At 40.9% G+C, this 15,340-nt stretch overlaps 1 long non-coding RNA gene across 2 annotated transcripts in view; it reads right to left on the reverse strand.

The window, feature by feature from the left end:
• Positions 1-15,340, reverse strand: part of LOC108584698 — a 100,129-nt gene that overhangs the window by 26,587 nt on the left and 58,202 nt on the right. Inside the window, exon 4 of one of the 2 annotated variants that reach the window (XR_004182289.1) lies at positions 4,034-4,181. This is a non-coding gene — a long non-coding RNA (uncharacterized LOC108584698). Of the gene's footprint in view, positions 1-3,664; positions 4,182-15,340 lie in introns of those variants that run through there. The other variant, XR_002520549.2, reaches the window with a different exon arrangement.

The following is a 15,340-nucleotide window of genomic DNA, read 5'->3' on the forward strand; positions in this document are numbered from 1 at the left end:
TAGCAAAGACTTGGAATTAACCCAAATGTCCATCCGTGACAGACTGGATTAAGAAAATGTGGCACATATACACCATGGAATACTATGCAGCCATAAAAAAGGATGAGTTTGTGTCCTTTGTAGGGACATGGATGAAGCTGGAAACCATCATTCTTAGCAAAATATCACAAGAACAGAAAACTAAACACCGCATGTTCTCACTCATAGGTGGGAACTGAACAATGAGATTACTTGGACTCGGGAAGGGGAACATCACACACTGGGGCCTATCATGGGGAGGGGGGAGGAGGGAGGGATTGCACTGGGAGTTAAACCTGATGTAAATGATGAGTTGATGGGTGCTGACGAGTTGATGGGTGCAGCACACCAACACGGCACAAGTATACATATGTAACAAACCTGCACGTTATGCACATGTACCCTAGAACTTAAAGTATAATAAGAATAATAAATTTAAAAAAAAAAACAGAAAAGAACAGTCATCCAAGGCAGGGTCTATACCAGCAGCTTCCTCTGGAGCCACCAGCTTCTTGTGGGGCATCAGAGACAGACACTCCTGGTGTCTGAGTTGAGACATCAGGAGTTGAAATGGAAGTGGCCAGAACTGACCCTAGGAATATCAAGGGAGGGGGCTCCCAAACAAAAGCACTGTTTCCTGTTCCTTGGGCATGTGACGCTCACGTATTGCACTTTGGGACCTCTCCTGAGCAGTCCCTTATTTGCATTCCAAACTATAAACTGGGGCACTCTGGTTACAGACCTTTAAGATCCCTTAGACCTCTAATACGTTGTGAGTTTAGTGTATGATTCAAAACAGCACTTAAAGACTGACTTTAATTCAGAGTTAACACATAGCTCTATCCATAAGTTTGTAGTCAGTGGTACTCCTGTTGAAAAAAAGGAGAAGTGCAAACTAAGGATCCATCTGGGATTATTAAATAGCTTAAAATTTACACAGAAGTTGTATCACTGCTAACAATCCATGAATTCCTCTAAGTACACTCATTAAAGATTGTTAAAGGCCAGGCACGGTGGCTCACGCCTGTAATCCCAGCACTTTGGGAGGCAGAGGCGGGCGGATCACGAGGTCAGGAGATCGAGACCATCCTGGCTAACACGGTGAAACCCCGTCTCTACTAAAAATACAAAAAAAATTAGCCGGGTGTGGTGGCAGGCGCCTGTAGTCCCAGCTACTCAGGAGGCTGAGGCAGGAGAATGGCGTGAACCCGGGAGGCGGAGCTTGCAGTGAGCCCAGATCGTGCCACTGGGCGACAAAAAAAAAAAAAAAAAAAATTGTTAAAGGGAAAGCTGGGAATACAAAAGATAATTACACAGTTAGATATCTAAACGTCTTTCTGATAGAGGGCAGAAATGTGTGTGTGAAATACAAGTGTGTTACCCTGAAATTGAAACTGAAACACATGCTTGCTTTAGTGAAAGATGATCACTACATCAATTTATTGTTTAATATTGCCCTAACCAATAAATATCAGCATTGTAAATGGACATACTATCTGATCCAGCAATTTTACTTGTAGACATTTATCCTGCTGAAATGTTGCACATGTATACAAAAATAAATGTACAAGAATGCTCACTGTTGCAACACGGATAGTGGGAAAAAAATGGGAAGAATTAAAATGCTCATTAATAAGAGACTAGTTAAATAAATAATCAGTAATCCCTATGCTGAAATACCAGAAATAGTCAAATATATCTTTGTAGCAAATAAATAATTTTATATTAACTAATGTTTCTATCATTTACAGTTTGTTTGTTTACCCTACATCTGCTTCGAGCTTTAAAGCAAATAGATATTGAGGCTAAATCCTTCTTAGTTTCAGGGAGGTATGGTTGTGAAGAGCACTGATTACAGAAGGATAATTGCAACTGCTTTGCACCAAGGACAAGAGGCCAAGAGAAAGGCATTCCTCATCTTGAAAGTCTAGCTTTGAATGTCCAAAGCCAAAGTTTGGGCACAAAGCAATAGATTTTTGAAAGCCTGCATGTTGAAGGTAAAGCCATTATATTTGGTTAGTTCATAAACTTACTTGGAAAAAAAAAAAATCCCTAAATGAATAAGGAGCTGAGAGAGCAGTAAGAGTAGTGGAAGGGGGTTCACTCTGATGTCATCTGCTACACTGGGTGAACTCGAACATCAGTGTTCCTAGCCTCTCAGGCCTCTGCGAACAGACAACAAAGTCTAGGTCTTGAAAATCTAACATGACTCCCAACCCCCACCTCCACTGAGCAAGTCTTCAAAGGGCTGCATTTTCAATATAAGGGTAAACTAGAAATAAACCTGACCCCTATTTCTTTTAGAGGAGGCTTTAAAGAAAATTGCCCAGTCTCAAAACTTGATGGTGGGAGGAAGGAGAAAAATGTCCCACATGAGCATTCATAATCATGAACCATCCCTTACAGGAATTTACAACAAAATTCCAAAACTTGCAAGCTGATAATTCACAGTAGTTCCAGAGCAGTAGTATCACCAAGGAATCTAATAAAGGCAGATAAACTTTCTTCCGGGAGGAACTCATCTTCATCCTAGGCCTCAAAAAATTTTTCACAGATCAAGAAAAATAAACAGCATAAATCAATAAATGTTAAAAACCATAAAACACACAAGGAAACAAAGCACCAGGAGAGAGGACCAGAAATAAAACCAGCAGCAAAATGAAATCCATGTAAAACTTCCAATATTAGAGTCATTATGTAAGTTTTATATTTCAAGAACAAAAGAAAGGCTTGAAAATATGAGGAAAGAAAAAGTAGGCTTGATACTGGTATAAGTCTCTGAGAAGGGCCACTTACCCTGTTCTCACCTGTGGTATAAACCCCAAAGGGGAAAGATAAAACACTTGAATAATTTGGAAAACCCAAAAGTAATGATCTTGTGTGGGGAGTGCACAAAGATTTATGTAATATATATTTATCTACCAGTCCTCCAACTCGCCTCCCCTTAGGCAAAAAGAGTTAGACCCAAGCTATAAATGGAAGCTATTCAAAAACGTCAACACCTGTACATTGGAATGTTTTATGTTACAGTTAGTCTTCCATAAATATGAAAATCGGTTGATGTATGCTGAAATTGCACCATGAAATTTCTTGACTTTTTCTTTCCCTTGTGAGTGCACAAAACCAAAACTAAACAGCAAAACATAACCACCAGGATCTGATAGTTAACAAGAAGATATTGTTTCAGAACATCAGCAATCACATTTCCACTCTATTCATGGAACATGACCAATCCAAATAGTAAGGTCAACTACTGCCTTTATGACTAACATTCCTATGTTAGCAGCCTTACCGTTGGGTTTATGTATATAAGAATCACAATTTTCACAGTTCTTTAAAATCTTGCTGTTCAAGCTATGTTCCTTGGATAGCAAGACAGGCATCACCCAATCATTTGTTACAAATGTAAAATCTGAGCAGCAACTCGGGAGGTTAAGGTAGGAGAGCAGCACTTGAGGCCAGGAGTTTGAGACCAGCCTGAGCAACATAGCAAGACCCTGACTCTGTGAAAAAAAATTTAAAAAATTAGTCAGATGCAGCGGCACACGCCTGTAATCCCAGCTGCATGAAAGGATGAAGCAGGACGATTGCTTGAGCCCAGAATTTCAAGGCTGCAGTGAGTTATGACTGTGCCAATGCACTCCAGCCTGAATGACAGAGCAAGACTCTGTCTTTAAAAAGAAAAAAAGAAAAAAAAAAGTAGACTCTCAAGAGCCACCCCAGAACTACTAAACTAGAATCTGCATTTTAAAAAGATTTTCAGATGATTTGTATGCCTGTTCAAATTTGAGAAGCACTGGTCTAACTATTCTCACTGTCCTACCTAACAGGTGGTAGACATGCTTTTAGAGAAATAAATGTGTGTGTATACTTTTTTTTAACTTTTTGTTTTTAAATAACTCCAGACTTATGAAAAAGTTGCAAGATAATAACAAGTTTGGCCCCAAATATGTACATCTTCCATACCATGGTACAATTATTAAACAAGAACCGATTCAACAGTATTATTACAGACCTTATTTAAATTTCACCAAATGTCCTACTGATGTCCTTTTTTTGTGGTCCAGGGCTCAATCCAGGATGACACATTGCCTTTAGTTGTCATGCCTCCTTAGCCTCATCAATCTGCAACAGCCGAGAGCAGTGCTGTCCCATTGAACTTTCTGTGATGATGGAAAAATTTTATAATCGCACTGTTCGATACAGTAGCTACTAGCCATACATGTGGCTAGTGCAACAAAGAAACTGCATGTTTAAATTGTAATTCATTTTAATTAATGTAAATTTAAGTTAAATAGAGGCTCTTACTGTTTTAACATACAAAACACAAATATTTCAGCTGGGAAAACCCAGTTCCAAAATCTCTCTAAAGCAAAGCATAATGAACAGCCCTTTCATAAGCATGCAAGGGGAGCACTTAAAAAAGCGTAGTCATAATTCTGCTTGGCAAGGCATACAGACTCTTCATTTAGCCCAATCCAGTCTCTCTAACTGTGCCACCTGCCCTACCCCTCCACCACCAGTGCCCCCACTGCCCCACCACGATGAACCCCTCACCATGCTTTGAATGGTACCAGTCAATCACATGGCCAGGTCTTTACTCATGCATGAGTTCCTCTACCACATAGGCAGGGTGACCATGTAATGCATTATTCAGCTGGTGCTCATTTGATGATGAAAAGGAATGCTGTTAATAATTACATGGAAATAACTTGGACTGTTCTGGGAAAACAGGGACACCCTACCTCTGGATCTTTCCCCTCAGGTAAACTCATTTTCTCATGGCCCAAAGACACATGTCCACTTTTAACAGATAAGAATTTTGTTCCCATGGAACTTTAGGCAAATAGAGATAAGAAATAAGAGAGCAAAGAAGTTAATGAACAAGATCATTAAAAATGAATAAAGTTCTGAAGAAAACCTAAAAAAACTGGGTGAAGTAAGGCAAAGTGTAGGGGAAGAGCGGTCAGGAAGGCCCGCCTGAGGAGATGTCCTCTGACTGGAGATTCTATTTTTTTTTTTTTTTGAGACGGAGTCTCACTCTGTTGCCCAGGCTAGAGTACAGTGGTGCAATCTTGGCTCACCGCAAACTCTGCCTCTTGGGTTCAAGCAATTCTCGTGCCTCAGCCCCCCGAGTAGCTGGGATTATAGGCATGTGCCACCACACCTGGCTAATTTTTATATTTTTAGTAGAGACAGGGTTTCGCCATGTTGGCCAGGCTGCTCTCGAACCCCTGACCTCAGGCGATCCGCCTGCCTCAGCCTCCCAAAGTGCTAGGATTACAGGCATGAGCCACCGTGCCTGGTGGAGATCTTAATGTCCAGACAGGGCTGGACATGCCAAGATGTGGGGGCAGAGTGGTCCTGACAGGAGACTCATAAGGTGAAGCCCATGAGGCCCTTGCTGGGTTGAAGAGACAAACCCATGGAAAGGAGCATCCACTGGCATTTTTAAGCAAGGGGATGGCGTGATTTGATTCATAGTTTAGGGAAAGGAATCAGAAAGAAGGAGACTATGAAGCCAAAGACAACTGAGGGAGGCGTTGGGCGATGTGTCTAGAAGAAAACAAAATTAGTAAAGGCAGGAGAAGGGCATTGGGCACACAGGAAAGAACAATCCTTGTACCTGCTCCAGACTACAGGTATACTGAGAATTGACAGCACCAGGACTGGCTCACATGGAGGCAGAGGAATTTTCCTGAAGCCAAAGGGAGATAGGGGTGAATAGAAAGAAGACCTGAAAGTGGAGAAATGTAGCCCATTCAAGGAAAGGCTAACGTAGAATTTACTTTTAAACATATTCATTAGGATTGGAATTTATCTCAGGTTAAGAAAAGCTCTCTGGGAATTGAGCTGACTTGACACTGTAAGTAGAAGAGGTAATTTGAGTGGTTGGATATTTCCTCTGCAGAAATGCTCCAGAGTGATAACTGCTTTGCAATTCCATATTGTTGGGGCTTTGTACTGTGTTCCATTCATCTGTGTATCTGTCCTTTGACCAATAACAATGTTTTGATTTGTAAAGACTTTATACATGCTTAGCTTTAGAATAAGTCTTAAAATCAGGCAGTGTGAGTCCTCCACCATTCTTCTTTTTCAAAATTATGCTCCCTACTCTGCAATTCTGTCTTTTAAAATCTTATTTTAATCTTTGTGAGAATGTTTTCATATTTACTACATATAGTTGGTAAATTTATTTTTGAGTAGAAAATAGAAAATTTTTAAAAGAAGAGCTGTTAGTAAGAAACACTTGGGCTGCAAGTAACAGAATCCTTCATTTCAATGCCTTAAACAAAGAGGACTTTGTGTTTCCTCACATAAGAGAAATCTGAAGTCAGGTGTCTGCTAGCATTGGTTCAGTGCTTCAGTCATGTCAGGGCCCACTTCTCTGTGAGTCTTGTGGCCTCTCTCTCATGGTCGCAAAATGGCAGTGATGTGGATTGGAAATTTGTTCCCTTCAAGTCTCCTGTTGAAATATGACCTTCAATGTTGGAGTTGGGACATGGTGGGTGGTGTTTTGGTCATGGGGGCAGATTCCTCATGAATGGCTTGGTGCCCTCCTTATGGTAATGAGTGAGTTCTCACTCTGAATTCACACGAGATCTGGTTGTTTAAAAGAGTGTGGTGCCTTCACCCACCCCTTATTCCCTCTCTTGCCAGGTAACACTGCCTGCTCTTCCTTCACCTTCCACCATGATTGCAAACTTCCTGAAGCCTTGACCCAGAGCAGGTGCTGATGCTGGCACCACACTTCTTGCACATCCTGCAAAACCATGAGCCAAAATAAAACTTTTTTCTCCATAAAGTACCCAGTCTCGGGTATTCCTCTATAGCAATGCAAATGGATGAATACAGGCAGCTACAGCTGCTGCTATCTTATCAATTTAAGGTAGAAAAAAGGAAAAATAGGAGAGGGGTAACTTATGTCTCCTTGTCCACAATTGTGTCAGATGACCTCCTTTGGCTACAGGAGAGGCTAGGAAAGTGAGTACTTTTGTTTTTCAGCCTACAAAGTAGACAGAGGTTAGAAAGAAAAGGGTTTGATATGAGAGGTGAGAGTGCCAACGTGCAGCATCTGCCACAAAAATTGATGAGAAGTTATCCCCCCAAAGAAGCTTTTCATTAAATTCTTCCTCCATCCTGAAAAAAACGCTTTCTTCTACTAGTGGTAATGAATCCATCTTAAGCCACACTGCTTTCCTTCTCCACGTTGGATGGGAACCATCTCAGTGCCTCCTGACTCTGCCTCTCCCAGTCATGAGAGTTAATTTTCCCCCAGCATTCTGCAGCACGTACGCAGTCTGTGAGAGTCAGAGAGACCAGCTAGAAAAATAAATCTAGTCTATTGCTAGAGAACAAGAGTGACATTATGATCAGGATACAGTCTAGCTCTCTTTAATAAATTTTCAAGGAAAGACTGTTAGAATTCAATTCATGTCCATGAACTGCCCATTTCAGTCCCTGTATAGAAGAAACTAGGTATTTCTTCTTTTCTCTCATTCAGTAAACATTTACAGGACTCCTATGTGCCAGGCGCTAAGGGGTTTTATTCTTTTTTCCTTTGTTATTGCTCCTTATCCTATTTTCTTGGATTATTTTTCTTTCCAAGTGTATGTGGAATATGTGTGTGTGTAAAGTTACAAGAAAAAAAGTCAAGCCTGCAGATTCAGGGCCCCATAACTGCAGCTCCCTCCAGTCTCCTTCCAGGGCCATGAAGAGCACAGATCACAACCCTTTGAGAAGGAAGGTCTGAGAAGGTACGAAGAATCAGGACCCAAGTGGTATCTGTCAGTAGTGCCACTTCTTACAACGTTCATGTACTTATTTATGCATTTATTTATTCATAAAATATTTGAGCCCATTTGCTAGACGTTGGGGACATTGTGGTGAACACACAGATATGGTCTCTATCCTCATTGAATTTATATTTGCTGCCGGGCAATGTTTTTAAAATATCAACCAATGTTATTTTCTCCCAAGAGTTCACCTTTTTCTTCCCCTGCTTCCACTAGCTAGGCTGTGCTCATTGCCTCAAGGGAGAGATGTAATAAGCAGAAAGCAGAGAAAAAAGAGAAGACTTCTTCTGTGTTAGGGGAATAGAAGTGATATTAGGCTAGACAAAAATGCTATCATGAGCAGGGCTTCACCTCACACAAATACCCCTCTAAACTGAAAAAACAAAAACAAAAAAACAAAATTAGTGTGTGTTGAAAGGAAGAGATAGGGAATTACTCTAGAGATACCAGGGAAGACAGGAGGGAGCAATCCAGATCCGAAAGGGACAATGGATAAGCACAAGATGTGTCTCTGTCAAGAACCACAGTGAAGAGAGCTGTGGAACCAGGAATCTCACGGTAGCAAAGGGTGGACTCGCCAAAACTTAGGGATCACCACCTATCACCCCTATCACCCACACCTGGGCCTATACCAATCGTTCTTTCCCTGGACATCCAAAATCCATGCCTGCCTCTTCTTCCTGGGCATAGAGTTAGACTATATTTCCCAGCCTTCCTTGCTATTAGATGAAATCCTATTGTGAACCAGTGGGTTCTGGCCAATGGAACGTGGGTAGAAGTGACATACACTTCTTCCTGTTTTGTCTATGCTCCTTCCATGCTCCCTCTTTCCTGTTCTGCTGGGTAGAGATGACAGGCTCTAAATCCCTAGGGGACAGCTTGTATCCCTGAGTCCCTGCTTGGAAGAAAATGACACAAGGTAGCCACCCTGATCACACATACCTGCAATGGACTCTTACTTGAGCAGAAGTGAACTTTTATGGTGTTAAGCCACTAAAATGTTGTAGTGTGTTACAGAAATGTTAGCCTATGCTAACAAATATTCCCAGAAACCACCTAGCTCAAGTAACACTTTTCTGTCCCTAGACTTAGTTCATACCTCATCCAACTTATCTCATGAGGACAGGTACCCCATTTGTAAAATACCAAGACACAGTACATACCCACGCCACAAAAGGAGGATGGGACTCTCACAGTCTACCCTGGCATTATGACAAGGAAGGGAAAGATTCTGCTTGTGAGGCTAAACAGAATCTGGTTAAGATTTTTACCCTGAAAGAGTGATTACACGCACAAGCGTTATACAATATAGAAGGAGAGAGAAATGGTAAACAAGTAAATGTAGAGTTCATATAGAATTACAAATCATGCTAACCTCTATGGAGTAAAACTACAAATGGTATAAAGAGAATAACAGTTGGGATATAATTTGTATTTGGGTTGGTGAGTGAAGAGTTTTCTGAGGAAGCAACAGTAGAATTGAAACCTAAAAACGCAATCAGACTCAAGCAGGTTAAGAGTTGGGATGAGGACATTCTAGGAAAAGGGAGCAGCATGTGCAAAGTCCCTGAGAAAGGAAGGAGGTAGGCTCATTTGAAGATCTGAAAGATGCCAGCAAGAGCTATGACATACAGAGAAGGGAAGAGAGGTGTATGTGGGGGGACTGGAGAGATGGGGAGAGGCAAATTCACACAGGGCCATCTAGGCAGTGTTCTTGAGTTTGTATTTTATTACAAGAGTCTAAAGGGTCATTGAGGAATTATAAGCATGGATTGTGGTCAGGACTGCATTAAAAAAAAAAATCAAACTGACCAAGATGACAATTCGTTGGAACAGAAGCAAAAGTGGGAGGAGAGAGCTCATTTTGTGAGGCTATTTTAGAAATCCAGGCAAGATAGAATGGTGTATGAACTCAGAGGCAAGGCAGCATGCATATGGGAAAAATGAATGTGTTTAAGATCTGCTTGAGAAGTTGAATGGAATAGTAGCTTTTGCATGCAATATCCTTAAACTCTACTACAATGTGGGAGAAGGTAATAAGTTGTGTTTGACAATGTTCAACCCATTATCTGTTGAGAGGATGCAGCAAACAACAATAACGGTACCTTCCCCTGTGTCAGAATCAGCACTATTTGAGCAGAAAAGTCTGGAGGAGATAGAGATTACAGGGAAAGCTGGGCTTGGAGTCAGAAAGCTGTAGCCCAATTGGGTGAGTGACTGTGTACTCACTTAAATGTGTTGTACCAGGAAGGATAGAGGCTGATTAGTTAGCAACATTGAAATCTAATAAATTAGGACTTTCCCCAGACATGATCTAAGCACTATGGGGGAGGAAGTGGTCCTCAAATAATTTTACTTTTGCCAAATCTTATTAGTTATTAATAATAATATCAAGAGGAAGAAGAGCTAATATTATGGAGCTCCCTGTGCCGGAGTCCTGTGCTAAGGAATGTGTATGTATTCTCTCATTTAAGCTTATGAGAGCCCTGTGAGATGGGTACAACTACTGCTCTTGTTTACTAACACCAAGGCTTAGAGATAAGCGCCCTGTCCAAGAGCATATCTCTCGTAACTACAGTAGTTACTCAAACCCAGCTCTGTCCTGACTCCAGAGTCAAGGTTCCTACCAATGTAGTGTAGTGCTGCATGGAGGATTCCAAAGATGCTTTGGGGCTCAGCAGGGCAACGTCAAATGGGTACAGTCTGACAAGTCATTTATTTGTCACCTCTGTACCAGAACTAAAAGCTTCTAAAGTATACAGACTCTAGCCAGGCATGGTGGCATGTGCCTGTACTCTCAGCTACTCAGGAGTCTGAGATGGGAGGATCGCTTGAGCCCTGGGAGGTCGAGGCTGCAGTGAGCCGTGATTATGCCACTGCACTCCAGCATGGGTGACAGAGTGAGACCCTGTTTCAAGAAAAAAGATAGATAGATAGATAGATAGATAGATAGATAGATAGATAGATAGATAGACAGACAGACAGATAGATAGAGTCTATCTAAATAATAGTAGATGCTAAGATTATGTCTCTTTCAGCTGGCTGTCTTACTGTAAAGTGAGTGCCTTTAACCATTGCTGCCTTATTCTAAAAGATAAATCACTATGGATTGCATGCAGCTTCGAATAAGAAAAGAAATTTGTAACAGTGCATTATAATTTTTATATGACATTATTATGGACTGAATGTTGTGTCCCCCCCAAAACTCATATGTTGAAACCCTATCTACAATGTTATGGTATTAGGAGGTAGGGCCTTTGGGAGGTAATTTAAATTAGAAGAGGTGTACGGGAGCCAGGCACTGTGGCTCACGCCTGTAATGTCAGCACTTTGGGAGGCCGAGACCAGTGGATCACGAGGTCAGGAGATCGAGACCATCCTGGCTAACATTGTGAAACCCCGTCTCTACAAAAAATACAAAAAATTAGCCAAGTGTGGTGGCGGGCCCCTGTAGTCCCAACTACTAGGGAGGCTGAGGCAGGAGAATGGCGTGAACCTGGGAGGCGGAGCTTGCAATGAGCTGAGATCTGTGCCACTGCACTCCAGTCTGGGCGACAGACTCCATCTTAAAAAACAAACAAACAAACAAACAAACAAAAACAAAAAGACGGTCTATGGGACTAGTGCCCTTATAGGAGTCATGAGAGAGCTTGCTGCTTACTGCTCTCTGTTCTCCACCATAAAAGGATACAGCAAGGATCAGCAGTCTGCAGCCCTGAAGAAGGAGCTCACCAGAGTTCCACCATGCTGGCACCCTGGTCTCAGGCATCTAATTTCAGAACTGTGAGAAATAAATTTCTGTTGTTCATTAGCCACCCAGTCTATGGTACTGTGTGTGTGTGTGTTTTAACTTAAAAAATCTTGTACATGCTTTATTTGGGTTTTTTAATTTTTTAATCGTTTTAAAATTTTTTGTGGGTACACAGTAGGTGTATATATTTATTGGGTGTATTTGTTATGGAAACTGAAACAGACTAAGGTATCATATTCCTATTCTAATGGCTGGCTGTATTTTCCAAGGCAATTACCTCAAAAGAATATTATTTAAAGAGTCTGGTATATCATGACCTCTGGACATCTTGACACAAAAATTCCAAAAACGTAATGCAAGATTAAAAACCTTCTTTGAAAGCCACTTCTCTTCAGAGATGAACTGAGGAGTCACATCAGGCTAGAAAATGGTTCTGGGACTAAGCCAAGCTTTAAGCTATCAGAGGAAAGGCTACATTGAAACAGAATTGTATCATCTCTGGGAACTCAGTGTTAACTGGTATAAACCAATATTATTGTTCTTAAATGTCCTCATGAGAAAAGAGCATTTTAAACTACTAATGTGATTTTCTTCTCCTCACACTCTTTCCTTATCCCAGGGAGGGAAAATGTTTATCCTTCTTACATAATTTGCTCTTCTTTATGTTGCCAAATGCCTTCCGACAGTATTACACTTGACAGATATCTTATTGAGAAGTTGCCAGCAACCAAAAGATAATTAACTTAGTCTTCCAAGCATATAAAAAACCAAAGTGGACTATGCACAATTCATTGGAAATAGTGTCCAACTCCTCATATTTCAATGAAATTCACTGGGGTTATGAACAATTCTGCATCTTAAAGAATGCTTTGTGCAATAGAATTTTTTGCTGAAAGGAGATAAGCCCTTATTTATAAGAGGATAGAAGTAGAGAAGGACTACACAGGTGTCTTTGTCAGCTTGGAGTGCTATAACAAAATATGATAGACTGGGTGGCTTGAACAACAACTTTTTATTTCTCGGAGTTTGGGAGACTGGAAGTCTGAGATCAGGGTGCCACCTGATTTGGTGGCTAGTGAGGGCCCTCTTCCAAGGTTGCTTCTCCTTGTAAAATCATGTGGAGAAAAGAGGGTGAGCTAGCTTTCTTATAAGGGAACTAATTCCATTCATCAGGGTTCCACCCTCATGATCTAATTAGATCTCAAAGGCCCCACCTGCAAATACTGTCACACTGAGGATTAGATTTCAACACAGGAACTTGGGGGAGAAACAAACATTCAGTCCATAACAACAGAGAATCAACAAACATTTGTGAGATGTCCACCTGGTCAGGCACATTGCCAAACTCTGAGAATATAAAGAAGGGTGAGACCTAAGGAAATTAACATTCTCACAAACAGAGGAGAGGGGATTTTGTATAGCAACTCTTGCAGTGAGCAAAAAGAGATTAGTTTAAAAACAAAACCCATAGGATCATCTCAATAGACACAGAAAAAGCATTCAATAAAATCCAAAATCCCTTCATGATAAAAACCCTCAATGAACTGGGCATCAAAGGAATACACCTCAAAATAATAACAGCCATCTATGACAAACCCATAGCCAACATCCCATACTGAATGTTCAAAAGCTGGAACAAGACAAGAATGTCACTTTGGGAGGCTGAGGCAGGCAGATCACTTGGGGTCAGGAGTTCAATACCATCCTGGCCAACATGGTGAGACCTCATCTCTACTGAAACCAAAAATTAGCAGGGCGTGGTGGTGCACACCTGTGGTCCCAACTACTCGGGAGGCTGAGGCACGAGAATTGCTTGAGCCCAGGAGGCAGAGGTTGCAGTGAGCCAAGATGGCACCACTGTACTCCAGCCTGGGCAACAGAGTGAGGTTCCATCTCAAAAAAAAAAAAAAAGAGAGAGAGAGAGACAATGTTCACTTTCACCACTCTTATTCAACACAGTACTGAAAGTCCTAGCCAGAGCACTCAGGAGACATATACGTAAATGGCATCCAAATAGAACAAGAGGAAGTCAAATTATCTCTTTGCTAATAACATTCTATACCTAAAAAACCCTAAAGATTCTGCAAAAAGACTCCTAGACCAGATAAACAACTTCAGCAAAGTCTCAGGATACAAAATCAACACCACAAGAAGTCCGTCCGTCCGCCAACCACCGTCCACCATCCAACCGTCCGCTGGCGAAACCACCAACCAACCAACCATCCGTCCGGTTGGCGGTCCGTCCAGCGTCTCTTTCTCTCTTTCTTCTTTTCTCTTTTCTTTCTTTTTCTTTTCTTTCTTTCTTTCTCTCTTTCTCTCTTTCTCTCTTTCTCTCTTTCTTTCTTACAAGATCTCACTCTGTAGCTCAGGCCGGAGTGCACGGGCATGATCCTAGCTCACTGCAGCCATCTCCTGGGCTCAAGTGATCTTCCAACCTCAGCTTCCTGAAGAGCTAGGACTACCAATTCTATACACCAATAACATTCAATCTGAGAACCAAATCAGGAATGCAATCCCATTTACAATAGCCCAAAAAAAAGAAATACCTGGGAATATACCTAACCAAGAATATACCTGGGAATATACCTAACTGCTGAAAGAAATCATAGATGACACAAGCAAATGGAAAAGCATTCCATGTTCATGGGTTGGAAGAACAAACATTGTTAAAATGTCCATAATGTTGAAAGCTATCTACAGATTCAATGCTATTTCTGTTACACTTCCAACGTCATTATTTACAGAACTAGAAAGAACTATGCTAAAATCCATATGGAACCAAAAAAGAGCCTGAACAGCCAAATCAATCCTAAGCAAAAGAACAAAGCTGGAGGCATCATATTACCTGACTTCAAACTATACTACACGGTTACAGTTACCAAAACAGCCTGATACTGCTACAAAAATAGACACATAAACAAATGGAACAGAACAGAGGCCCCTGAAATAAAGCCACAGGCCTACAACCAACTCACCTTCAAAAAAGTTCACAAAAATAAACAATAGGGAAAGAACATCTTATTCAATGAATGGTGCTGGAAAAACTGACTGACTATATGTACAGAAGAATGAAACTGGACCCCTACTTCTCACCATATACAAAAATTGACTCAAGCTGGACTACAGATTAAATTTTAAACCTCGAACTATAAAAATTCTAAGTTCCTAAAACCCCAAACTATAAAAATAAAAATTCTAGAAGAAAACCTAGGAAACGCTCTTACAGACATTGGTCTAGGCAAATAATTTATGATGAAGACCCCAAAAGCAAGTACAACAAAATCAAAAATAGATAAATAGGACTTAATTAAACTAAAGCACTTCTGCACAGCAAAAGAAACTCTCAACAGAGCAAACAGAAAACCTTCAGAATAGGAAATTTTTTTTGTAAACTAGGCATCCAACAAAGGACCAATATCCAGAATCTATAAGGTACTTCATGGAATCAACAACAACAACAAAAAAACCAAACAACTCTATTAAAAAGTGAGCAAAGGACGCGAACAGACAGTTCTCAAAAAAAGACCTATAAGCAGCCAACAAGCATATGAAAACCTGCTCAACATCACTAATCATCAGACGTGCAAATCAAAACCACAATGAGGTATTATCTCACACCAGTCAGCATGACTATTATTAAAAAGTCAAAAAATAACATGTGCTGGTCATAAAAAAGAATGAGATCATCTCCTTTGCAGGAACATGCATGAAGCCAGAGGCCATTATCCTTAGCCAACTAACACAGGAACAGAAAACCAATAATTGGGAGCTAAAT

Source organism: Papio anubis, chromosome 2 (genome assembly GCF_008728515.1).
Source record: "Papio anubis isolate 15944 chromosome 2, Panubis1.0, whole genome shotgun sequence".
Lineage (NCBI taxonomy): Eukaryota > Metazoa > Chordata > Mammalia > Primates > Cercopithecidae > Papio > Papio anubis.